At 40.8% G+C, this 13,173-nt stretch overlaps 2 non-coding genes across 2 annotated transcripts; both read left to right on the top strand.

The window, feature by feature from the left end:
- The first annotated feature begins 110 nt into the window (after window positions 1-110).
- On the top strand, window positions 111-217 carry LOC138869864 (small nucleolar RNA R71). Its single transcript, XR_011400114.1, has one exon. It is a non-coding gene; the product is annotated as a small nucleolar RNA R71 (small nucleolar RNA).
- Window positions 218-11,991: 11,774 nt separating this feature from the next.
- On the top strand, window positions 11,992-12,098 carry LOC138869863 (small nucleolar RNA R71). Its single transcript, XR_011400113.1, has one exon. It is a non-coding gene; the product is annotated as a small nucleolar RNA R71 (small nucleolar RNA).
- The last annotated feature ends 1,075 nt before the right edge of the window (window positions 12,099-13,173 follow it).

The raw sequence follows: 13,173 nt of genomic DNA, 5'->3' as shown, positions 1-13,173 counted from the left end.
CCCTTGCGAATGATTTGTCCATGAAAGATCCATCAGCTGCATTCTTGGCTATAGATTGGTTCATAGTATCCAAGCCCATATAGAATTTTTCCAACAAGATAGAATCCGGAAAACCATGGTTAGGGGACCTCACCAAATATAATTTGAAATGATCTCATGCCTCATGTATATGTTCTCCTGGTACTTGCTTGAAAAAAAAGATTTTATCCCGGAGCTTAGACTTCTTACTTTATGGGAACCATTTAGATAAGAATGCTCGAACATGTTCGGGCCAAGAATGAATTGAGTTTGGTGGCAGATTTTGAAGTCATTTCCTTGCATCCCCAAGTAGCGAGTACTTGAAGCATCTCAACCTTAGAGCATCATCAGAGACATTGTTCTGCTTATGCATTGCACACACACCCAAGAAGTTTCTAAGATGTTGTGTCGGATCATCATTAGTGGAATTCCTGAAAAACCCCTCCGCTTTGAGCATAAGGATTAAACCATGTTCCACCTTGAAAGTTGCAGTGCCAACGGCTGGAGGTACAATAGCATTTGTATCCCCAATGTACTCCTCGATATCCGCAAAAGGATTTTCTTCCATTTTTGCCTCTAAGTCTTCACCATATTCGAACATGTTTTCCTACCAACACCAAGCAAAACAAGCAAAGTGTGAAGGAATAGAATAAGAAGTAAAGTAAAGCACACACTAATTAGTAATTTAAAAACCATATTCCCCGGCAACGGCGCCAAAATTTGATATGCTCAAATTACACTTTAATAAATAGTGTAAGGCATCGGTGTCAAATATAATAACCCAACAAGGTTGGGGTCGAATCCCACAGGGAATAGGTGTGAAAAGGTTACTCAAATAGTGTGTTACTTGACTGAAGTTGTAATTCTATTAAGTTAATAGTAACAAGAGTATGAAATGATTTTGGTTTGAAGTAATAGCTAATTTTATAATTGAGAATGTAAATAATTTAATTAAAGAAACCAAGGTTGTGTCCCCTTTTATGAAGTGTAATGCTAGCGGTGTTAATATGATATATTTCTAATGGAAGGTCCTTTTGATATGCAAATGATGTCTAAATGACTATCCAATATTTTCCAATGATTGGATAGTATTTCCTCTTTATGATTTTTCCAAATATAAAAGAGTTGCAATTAAGAACAATTAATATATGCCAAATAAAACTCACTTATTCCTAAATGAGTCTATTAAACAAGGTTTAAAGCCTTGAGTCTTTGATATTTACTTCTACCAAATTCAAACCCACTTTCCCAAGCAAAGCAAGAATTTAATGGCACTTGTTAATGTTTGCAACCACCAACAATAAATGAAGAATGAGAAGTAAATAAATATCAACCAACCATTATATATATATTCAATGTTAAACACCCATTAACATAACACCCATTTACGGTCCACAACCTTAGTATTTAAAGTAAGCTACACATGCTAAAATACAAAAGGAAGAGAATATTTAATGTCATAAAGCTTACAAAGTGAAAAATTCTTGACCCAAAAGCTTCCAAAAGAGAGGAATATTAAAGCCTTGTATTGTAGTCTCCAAGTCAGACAAGATGAGCCAACAAAATCACAATAAATCTATTTATAGAGGGCCAAAAGTCAAGACAGAAATAGATAAAAATGCCCTTTCAGGTCAAATATGCGACCACATTTCTATCGCATAACAGATATGCGGTCCGCATTCTCTTCACGCCCGTCGCACTTCAGAACCCTAGTTTTCAGGCCTTCGTCGCATTGTGAATTTGCGGTCTGCATTCCAGATATGCGATCGCATTCTGCGTCGCATTTTCCACAATCAACATTTCTCTCCCTTAGTTTGCGGTCCATTATGCGGTCCGCAAACCTGTTATTCGATCGCATTCTGGACCGCATTTCTTGCATTGGATTTTGGCCAACATTCTGTTTTGGTTTGCGATCCTTTGCACATTATGTGGCTCACATGTAGGATTTGCGATTGCATCTTTCACTGCATTTCCACATTTGTGCTGCATTTTGCTCTTTTCTTGTCTTTTTGTGGCTTTTTGCTTTCATTTCCATGCTCTTGGGTCTTTAAACCTCATGTACTGCAAAAAACACTGAAATTACATAAGTAGAGGAGATAATTGCATTCAAAACAAGCTAAAATCTAAGAAATTTGTATTGAATTGTGTCGAAATTCTCCGGCACATCAACACCCCCAACTTAAACTCTTGCATGTACTCAAGCAACTAAAACAACATTATCCTACTCTAGACTCCATCTACAAGACATGAAAAAATAGTGACCATGGATGGTGTTTGTTGTTAGTACTTCAAGCATGCATCTTCGATTGTTTTACCCTTCCTGAACCATCAATATATACAAGGAAAACTAATAAACTTGTGAACTTTGAGCCTTAGACAATGTAACAAAATGCTACCCTCAGTTGAGTGCACTTGCATTTGACTCAAAAACTCAACTTTTGTTCAACCTCACAGTTCATGTGCCCTCACTAGAAAGAAAGTCCCAAAATCACAATATTTACAATGACAACAAGAAGGGACGAATTCATAAATAAACTCACTCTCAAAAAGAGTTTCAAGTGTTGCAACACACCATACCATAGGCTTGCCCTTATTTTAATTCGCCGCTTAATTCTAAGAACGCTCGGTTGGAGATCCCATAAAGACTTTTTAAGCTTGTAATGTAGGTTTAGGGAAGGGTCGGATAAGCATTTAGGTACAAGTGACTACACCCTCCTTGAACACTAATCACATTTTCTTTCTGTTGCTCTTTGCTTCTTTTCTAACCATATAGCCTTCATTAGCTTCAACTTTTCCACCATTTAGTCGCCTCAACTACCTCTTATACCCACAACTCTTATATTTTTTTTCTTTCTCTTTTTTTTATATAATGTTTTTGGAGCATGAGTAGTTTCACATTTTGAGGTTCACTTTCCTACGCTCATTGTACAATCTTGCCAATTTCCGACTTTACACCACACCCCCAACTTAGGCTTTTAGCCTCATTCTCAATGCTCAAGGAAGGACGGGTTCAAAAGAGGGAATTATTTCACAAAAAGGGAAAGGTTTGTAATGAGGTATCCAAAGAAAAGGTTCAAGGCTCAAATGGGGTGACTACTGATACTATCTGTACAATAAGTGGCTTGAAAGACTAACTGGTTTTCCAAAAATCACAAAGACTGCCTAAGGTCATTTCTCCAACCAAATGTAATTATTATAAGCATCGAAAAAACAACCGGGCAAGTTCTAGATGGCAGAAGCAAACACAAGAATTGTTTACACAAAGAACTCACACACATGGCACACAAACTGTTTGGCTCACATAGTTTGAAGCCCTCGAGTCAACACTTGGAAACTCAAAGCTTTCATCATATATACATGTATAACTCTAGGTAGACAAAGAGTCACAGAGCAAGCCTCAAGTTCACAAAGTTGATATCTCTTCTTTTTTTTTATATGGAAGGGTATAGGCTATATACAGATACACATGCTTGAGACTAGACAATTACACCAAACCGGTCAACATGTTTCATTCTACTGTCCTGGTTCTACTATTACACCCTTGGAAAAGAACCTGGTAAAGAAAAACCAAGGGGAATTCATTGCAAATTACTAAAGATGGACGACTATCTACTTGCTTTTGTTGTTTAGTTGTATTTTTTTATATATGCACAAGAATAACATAACTTATGTACGGAGATCACAAAACACTAATATATACACAATCACGAACTACACAACATAACTTAAAGCATAAACACAAAACACTGATATATACATAATCACAAAATATACATGAGTACATAAGTTTGTTTGTAACACAAAAGTATATACAAGGCTACCACCCCCAACTAAAAAGCATGCATTGTCCCCAATGCATAAGAACATTGAGTAGAGTTGAAGGGGCTCCTTGAGGCGCACTAAGCGCTATGGGAGTCGACAGACGGCTTAATAATGGTAGGATCACCCTCTAATGCTGAAGCAGGTACCGATGAGATCTCGGCCTGAGGAGTGACCTCCAATGATGGAGGTGGGATCTCTGGTTGGTCCAGTACTAGAGTTGGGGCCTATGAGATACTACCCTCGCCGGCTGATGGCTGAGTGGCCGATGGATCTGCAGGGGCGGCCAAATCTGCTAGTGAATGTTCTATCGCCATCTGAATGTTTGCTTGCTCGTCATTCTCAACTGTAGGAGCAGCAGTCTACTTGCCCTTCTCCTGAGGGCCATCATCATCCGTGGACCATGAATCCTCCTCCTCCTCTCCCTCATCTGCCTCCTTACCCTCGGACTTAGCAGATCGTCTAGAAACCTCCTCATCAGGAATATCAATACGTATAGGAGGAGCTGGAGGCTAGGAAGTCCCGGCAGTCTGAGATGCAACGTCTGCCATCAGAGTAGTGAAATGAAGACCCAAATCTGGCGTTGCTGTGTCTGCACCCTGCTCACCTTCCTTGGGCAAGAGGGATGATATATCGAACTCCAAAGTCTGCATCTTGTGGAGCTCGGTCTTCATTGTGGCAACCTCCTCCCGGAGCCTAGGCAGGTCACCAACCTCACCTCTCTCTATCTTCTCAACCCTCAACTCGAGTTGTTGCAGGCGATCCTCATAATTTGTTTGTTGTTGTTGGAGTGCTGTCACTGAGGACTATATCGGAGTCAAGGACTGTTTGATGAGGTTCGGTAAGGTCTTCAAAAGCTGGTCTACCTTAGCATTGGCATGCTAAGCAATGAGACCAAGCCTTGAGACAACTGGCAGTGCAGCAGAAGGCTGAGCAATGGTGGACTGAGAGGCGGGCTATGCAATGGAAATAGATGCAACCGGAGTCTGAGGGGACATATGAGTCTGGGACTCTGAGGGCTCTACATCAACTGGAATCAGAGGCTGAACCTCTGGGGGAGTGACAGCATCACTAATGCGCGTGATGTCGATATCCTTTAGCACCTTCCTTGTCTTATCAGAATGGGACATGAGTGGGACATTCACAGCCTTGCAGAGGGCTGTGATCAAATAGAGGAATGGCAATGAAGTGGCAGTCTGCCTTGCTCGGATCCCTAACTCTTGGAAGATAAGGGCACCCATATCAATTTTGATCCTTGTTATAATGCAGGCAATGAGAAGAGCCTTCTTAATGTTGATGTCAGTTTCATTTGTGGACGGTATCAGTCGAGAAGTGATGAAACTAAGCCAAAATCGACCCTCTCATGTGAGATCCTCTTTGAATATTTTGTGCACAAGGCTGATCCACGCAGGGGTACCCTTTGCTATCACAGATGCTATCCAACTCCGCTCATTCTCCCGATTTACCCATTTGGCTTGGTAATCAACTGTTCCCAGGCTCTATTCAGGGATGTAGTTAATTAATAGTCTTAGCGCTACAGCTCACGTCTTTCCCCAAACTAGTACATTATCACAGAATACCTTGTTGCGCTTGTGGTGAGCAGTCCTGGAAGCTCTGTATGAGCCATAAAACTCACAGACAAGAGTTTCATTGTAGTCGTCCGACAGCTCAGTGAAACACTCCCATTTTCTATCTTTTATGTTCTCCTAAATGTGGGGGTGCTGCTCTTTAAGTCCGTTCATGCTCACTTGCTTCTCGGCATGGATTTTTCTCTTTGTCAACCCTTCCCTATAGAGTTCCCTAGAACCATCGATTGCAAACCGAAGTTGGTAGTCATCTCCCCTTGTTCTTCTTGCCTCTGCCTATAGGTCTACTATAGGTAAGGTCTCCTCCTCATCGGACTGGGAAAGACGTGGAACATTAGGGTCCATGCTAGGTCGTTTTGCTTGTGACGCTTGACGAATGGTGGAGTCCCTTTTCAGTGCAGAGGATGCATGTTTCTTGGGAGCCATATCTGCACGAAAGTGAAAGGTGAGAGACATTATAAGCAACAGTGAAAAAAGAACAGAAAAACAATGAAAAACAAAGAAGAAGTTAAGAATGCGACAAGTATGTGGTCGCATAACCACTATGCGAACCGCAAACTTGTCGCAAACTTTTAGCTCTTGAAATTATACAAGTGTGTGATGGGTTATGCAATCGCATAACCATTATGCAGACATCATAACTATCGCAAACCTGATTCCACAGAAAACCAAAGCCTGAAATGCGATCGCAAATTCCACCGCTAAGTAGGAAATGCGATCGCAAAATGGTCGCAAAAATCATGCTGAGAAACTGGGTGCACTGTCTCAGTATGCGGTGAGTTTGCGGTCCGCATATCAACTATGCAATCGCAAACTCGCTGCATTTTAGAATCTTTCTCAGTCAATCTAGGTTTCAGATATGCGGCAATAATGCGGACCGCATTTTGATTTTGCGAGCCGCAAAGTTCATAGTCCCAAACGATTAAACTAACCCTCAGAATGGCGGTCCTAATTCGTACTACCCAGTACCCTAAACACATTTTCTACCCAAGAACTACCGCGATATGGGAACACAACTACTAAAAACAACACAATCAAAAATAAAGAAAGAACATAAAAAAAAACACAGGAGAGACAAACGTGAAATTTAAAATGGAAAATTAGGGCAAGGACACATACCAGTGAAGATGAGTACGCACACTATGGAGATTATGAATTAGTTTTCGTCCTGTGTAAGATTTCACTAGCCGTTTTTTGCCCCTTTTTCGGTCTTTGTTTGCCCCTCTTTTCTTTTCGTTCCCTTTTTTTTGTTTTCTTCTATTAGAAAAATTTTCTTGTTTTGTTTTGTTTTGAGTGTGTGAGAGATGAAAGGATGCGACGACGTACCGACCATTTTGCAGTGACTTACCCAACGCATAACACACTATGCGAACCACATAAGTGTTATGCGGTGTGTTCAAGTGACTTGCTGAAGGGCAAAGAATGCGGTGCACAATGCGATCGCATAGTGAAGATGCGGTCCGCTAAGTGTACCAATTCGTCGCATTTTGTTCCTCAACTTTAGCCAACACACTGTGTTGGTTTGCGACCAAAATGTTGTCCGCATAGCGAACATGTGACCGCATATTTGCAGCAAACTTCACACGGTGATTTTTCTTCCCTTTCTTATGAATTCCTACCCAGTGTTATGATCTTTTGAATCCCCTACACTCTATAACACACTATAAATTGCTTAAGTAAATCTATCTATCGAAAATTAAAAATTTAAAAAACAAAAAGTGTGTTACCACATATGGGTTGCCTCCCATAAAACGCTTGATTTAACGTCACGACACGACAAAGTTGGCGTTTCTTATCACTCATTTGTCGGTCATGGACCATCTTGGAGATCCAACTGCTCCTCTAAATATTTTTCTTCATCTGTGCCCAAGTAGTACTTGATTCGTTGGCCATTGACTTTGAATGTCCGCAACCCATCATCCGATGCTAGTTCCATAGCTCCAAAAGGAGAGACATTTACCACTTTGAACCGACCAGACCATTTTGCTTTGAGCTTGCCCGAAAACAATTTGAGTCTTAAGTTAAAGAGAAAAACGAAGTCACCCAACTTGAACTCCCTCTTCAAGATCTTTTTGTCGTGGACAAACTTCATCCTTTCTTTATACACAGTTGCACTGTCATATGCATGGAAATAGAATTCCTCCATTTCGATGAGTTGTGTTAACCTCAAATTCGCAGCTTCAGCCTAATCCAAATTCAACCTCTTCAGAGCCCACATGGCCTTGTACTCTAGTTCCATGGGTAGATGACAAGCTTTTCCGAAGACTAACCGATAAGGAGAAGTACCAATAGGAGTCTTGTATGTTGTGCGGTACGCCCACAATGCGCCATCTAGCTTCCTTGACCAGTCAGTCCTATTTGCATTAACAGTCTTTACTAGAATGCTCTTGATCTCCCAGTTGAAAACCTCAACTTGACCACTAGATTGGGGATGATAAGGTGTGGCCACCTTGTGCTTGACACCATACTTGTCTAGAAGTCCTGTGAAAGCCTTGTTACAAAAATAAGACCCACCATCACTAAGAATGGCCCTAGGAGTGCCAAACTGAGTGAATATGTTTTTCTTCAAGAATGCGGTCACACTTCTTGCCTCGTTGTTTTGTAAGGCAATTGCTTCCACCCATTTGGACAAATAGTCCACAACTACCAAGATATATTTCATCCCATAAGAGCTCACAAAGGGACCCATGAAATCAATTCCCCAAACGTCGAAGATTTCTATCTCCATTACAAAGTGCATCGGCATTTCATGCCTCTTGGAGATTGATCCTTGCCTTTGACATTGGTCACGAGCCTTGACTATTTGATTGGTATCATGATAGATTGACGGCCAATAGTAACCACATTCAAGCACCTTAGCCGCCATTCGATTTCCTCTGTGATAACCCCCAACCGATGAGTCATGGCATGCCTTTAGAATTGGCATAATTTCTTCTTCTGGAACGCACCTTCCAATAATATTGTCAGCGCAAACATGGAACAGGAATGGTTCCTCCCAATAGTATTGTCAGCATTCTCTCAAGAACTTCTTCTTTTGATAGGATTCCAATCCATCCGGAATAAGGTCACTAACCAAATAGTTAGCAATATCGGCATACCAAGGAGCAAAAGTGCTAGATAGTGTCAAGATACGTTCATCCGGGAATGCATCGTTGAGTTCAAGATCTCCCTTTGGTCTCCCTACCTCTTCAAGCCTTGATAAATGATCCTCCACTTGATTTTGACTTCCCTTGCAATCCTTGACCTCAAAGTCAAATTCTTGCAACAACAAGACCCATCGAATCAACCGAGGCTTTGCATCCTTGTTTTCCATGAGATAGCGAAGAGCAACATGATCTGTGTACACTATCACCTTGGATCCCAACAAATAAGCCCGGAACTTCTCAAAGGCATCGACAACGGTAAGAAGTGTTTGCTCAGTTACAGTGTTATTCATTTGCGCCCCATTGAGTGTCTTGCTTGCATAATAGACCGGGTGGAGAACCTTGTTGTGATGTTGGCCAAGCATTTCCCCAATAGCTACACCACTAGCGTCACACATGAGCTCGAAAGGAAGAGACCAATCGGGTGTGACAATAATAGGTGCCGTGGTGAGCCTTTGCTTCAATTCCTCAAAGGCTTTGAGGCATTTCTCATCAAAAACAAATTTGGCATCTTTCTCAAGGAGTTTGCACATAGGATTTGCAATCTTGGAAAAATCCTTGATGAAACGTCTATAGAATAATCTCGATCTTTGCCCGGTCAACCTCTATGCCATGTTTTGAAATTTTATGCCCCAACACAATGCCTTCATCCATCATGAAGTGATATTTCGCCCAATTGAGCACAAGGTTGGTCTCTTCATATCTCTTAAGCACTTGTCTAATATTGTTAAGACAATGCTCAAAAGAATCACCTACCACCGAGAAGTTGTCCATGAAGACTTCTAGAAAATCCTCTACCATGTCGGAGAAAATGGACATCATGCATCTTTGAAATGTAGCCGGAGCATTGCACAAACCGAATGGCATCCGGCTAAATGCAAACATTCCGTAAGGGCAAGTGAACGTCATTTTCTCTTGATCCTCCAAGGCTATGTTGATTTGGTTGTAACCGGAATATCCATCAAGGAAGCAATAGAACGACCTTCCCGCTAGCCGATGAAGCATTTGATCAATAAAAGGCATAGGAAAATGGTCTTTGCATGTGGCACTATTGAGCTTCCTATAATCCATACACACCCTCCAATTGGTCACCGTTCTTATTGGGATGAGCTCATTTTTCTCATTTTTGATTATGGTCATGCCTCCCTTTTTCAACACACATTGCATCGGGCTTACCCAAGAACTATCGGCAATAGGCTAGAATACCCTGGCATCCAACCATTTAATGATTTCTTTCATTACCACCTCTTGCATTGACGGGTTCAACCGTCGTTGATGTTCCACACTTGGTTTTGTTTCACTTTCCAATTGGATTTTATGCTCGCAAATTCCGGCAGGAATCCCACGGATGTCCGCAATTGTCCATCCAATGGCTTGCCTATGCTCCTTCAAGACATCCAACAATTGTTCTACCTACACATCATTCAACAAAGAAGAAACAATTACCGGTAAAGTATCATTTGAGCCAAGAAATTTATACCTCAAGTCTGGTGGAAGTGGTTTGAACTCTAGTTGTGGAGGTTCGATAATAGAAGGCTTTGCGGGTGGAGTGGCTCTATTCTCCAAGTCGAGAGAGATCTTTGCCGGAGCATAAGTGTAGGACCCAAGCCACTCCAATGCATTTACCGATTCCATGTACCCCTCCATATCTTCACCATCAAAGTTCACCAAAATAGCCGCCAATGCCTCGCCGAGGCATTGTTCTTCCATTTTCATTTCAACTGCATCTTCTACGTCATCAACCACATCAATCACCGAAATGCTTTCATACTCATGCAGTAGTTTCATACCCTTGCTTGCTTGGAATGTAACCTCTTCATCATTCACACAAAATTTGATCTCATTCCATTCCGAATCCATTAGTGCTCTTCCAGTGGAAAGGAATGGTCTCCCCAAGATGATAGGGATCTCTTTGTCAACCGCACAATCAAGGATTACGAAGTCGGCGGGTAAATGAAAATTTCCCACCTTCACAAGTACATCATCAACAATTCCCACCGGTCGTTTGATGGAATGATCGGCCATTTGCAATCTCATACTCGTGGGCCTTGGCATACCTAATCCCGCTTTCTTGTAAATGGCAAGAGGCATCAAGTTGATGCTAGCTCCATTATCACAAAGGGCTCTTGCAAAATCATGTGCCCCAATAGTACAAGGAATGGTGAAAGCTCCCGGGTCTTCTTTCTTTTGAACGGTGGATGTTGCAATGATGGAACTAACCCGATGAGTCACATTCACCACTTCATTTTTGGTGGTTTCTTCTTGGTGATCAAATCTTTCAAATACTTTGCAAAACCTGGTATCTCTTAAAATGCTTCCACAAATGGAATATTCACCAATAATTGCTTGAGAATGTCGTAAAACTTTTCGAGTTTGCTATCATTAACCTTCCTAGCAAGTCTTTGAGGGAATGTCGGAGGAGTTCTAGGAATAGGTGGAAGAGTTTTTGGTGTCTCTTTTACCTTTTCCTTTACCTCTTCCTGGTTCTCTTTTTGCACTTGCACATCTTCCGGAATCTTCTCAATTTCGATAACACTTGGCTCTTCAATCTCAACCCTTTTCTCGAACTCTTCTACCTCAACCACTTGTTCACCCTCTCCTTGTAGTACCTTCCCACTCCTAGTAGTAATTGCCATGACATGAGAAGTTGGGCCACTCCCACTACCCTTTGGTTTCGCAATTGTGTCACTATGGAGTGTTCCCTTTTGCTTTGGATTTTGTTCCCTAGAGAGGTCTCTCATTTGCATCTCCAATTTTTGAATGGATGTTGTACGAGAGTCAACAAGATCGGTCATGTTCCTCATAAAAGTGTCGGATTTTTCTTGATTCTGCAATACCCGTTCAAGCATACTTTCCAACTTATACTCACTTGAGGAACCTTGATTTGAATATTGACCCTTTGGGGGAACATAAGGGTTTGAACTCCGGTTTGAGAAGTTGTTGTTGTTGTTCCAATATCCTTGGTTTGAGCCACCTTGGTCATTTCGCCATTGTTGGTGGCCTTGCCCTTGGGGGTTTGGCCTCCATTGATTTTGTTGTCCTTAACCTTGATATTGTTGCCTTTGATAGCCTTCTTGAGAGTTGTTGACATAATTTGCTTCCTCAAAATCCTCATTTGATATGGGTTGCACATCCTCAACCATATTTACCTTCTTCGTTTAACATTTGCAGCAAGCACTGCAATCACTTGATCTCTCTCTTGATTTTCCTTGATCATGTTGCTCAAGGAAGGATAACCATATGTAATTCCACCTGTGGTATCCTCGGAATTCCATGCTTGATTATGGTTTGCCATTTTGTCAAGTATTTGTGTCACCCTTGCGAATGATTTGTCCATGAAAGATCCATCAGCTGCATTCTTGGCTATAGATTGGTTCATAGTATCCAAGCCCATATAGAATTTTTCCAACAAGATAGAATCCGGAAAACCATGGTTAGGGGACCTCACCAAATATAATTTGAAATGATCTCATGCCTCATGTATATGTTCTCCTGGTACTTGCTTGAAAAAAAAGATTTTATCCCGGAGCTTAGACTTCTTACTTTATGGGAACCATTTAGATAAGAATGCTCGAACATGTTCGGGCCAAGAATGAATTGAGTTTGGTGGCAGATTTTGAAGTCATTTCCTTGCATCCCCAAGTAGCGAGTACTTGAAGCATCTCAACCTTAGAGCATCATCAGAGACATTGTTCTGCTTATGCATTGCACACACACCCAAGAAGTTTCTAAGATGTTGTGTCGGATCATCATTAGTGGAATTCCTGAAAAACCCCTCCGCTTTGAGCATAAGGATTAAACCATGTTCCACCTTGAAAGTTGCAGTGCCAACGGCTGGAGGTACAATAGCATTTGTATCCCCAATGTACTCCTCGATATCCGCAAAAGGATTTTCTTCCATTTTTGCCTCTAAGTCTTCACCATATTCGAACATGTTTTCCTACCAACACCAAGCAAAACAAGCAAAGTGTGAAGGAATAGAATAAGAAGTAAAGTAAAGCACACACTAATTAGTAATTTAAAAACCATATTCCCCGGCAACGGCGCCAAAATTTGATATGCTCAAATTACACTTTAATAAATAGTGTAAGGCATCGGTGTCAAATATAATAACCCAACAAGGTTGGGGTCGAATCCCACAGGGAATAGGTGTGAAAAGGTTACTCAAATAGTGTGTTACTTGACTGAAGTTGTAATTCTATTAAGTTAATAGTAACAAGAGTATGAAATGATTTTGGTTTGAAGTAATAGCTAATTTTATAATTGAGAATGTAAATAATTTAATTAAAGAAACCAAGGTTGTGTCCCCTTTTATGAAGTGTAATGCTAGCGGTGTTAATATGATATATTTCTAATGGAAGGTCCTTTTGATATGCAAATGATGTCTAAATGACTATCCAATATTTTCCAATGATTGGATAGTATTTCCTCTTTATGATTTTTCCAAATATAAAAGAGTTGCAATTAAGAACAATTAATATATGCCAAATAAAACTCACTTATTCCTAAATGAGTCTATTAAACAAGGTTTAAAGCCTTGAGTCTTTGATATTTACTTCTACCAAATTCAAACCCACTTTCCCAAGCAAAGCAAGAATTTAATGGCA

Source organism: Nicotiana sylvestris, chromosome 5, assembly GCF_000393655.2.
Source record: "Nicotiana sylvestris chromosome 5, ASM39365v2, whole genome shotgun sequence".
Classification (NCBI taxonomy): domain Eukaryota; kingdom Viridiplantae; phylum Streptophyta; class Magnoliopsida; order Solanales; family Solanaceae; genus Nicotiana; species Nicotiana sylvestris.
Note: the sequence above shows the minus strand (reverse complement) of the source record. Positions and strands in the feature narration are given on the sequence as shown.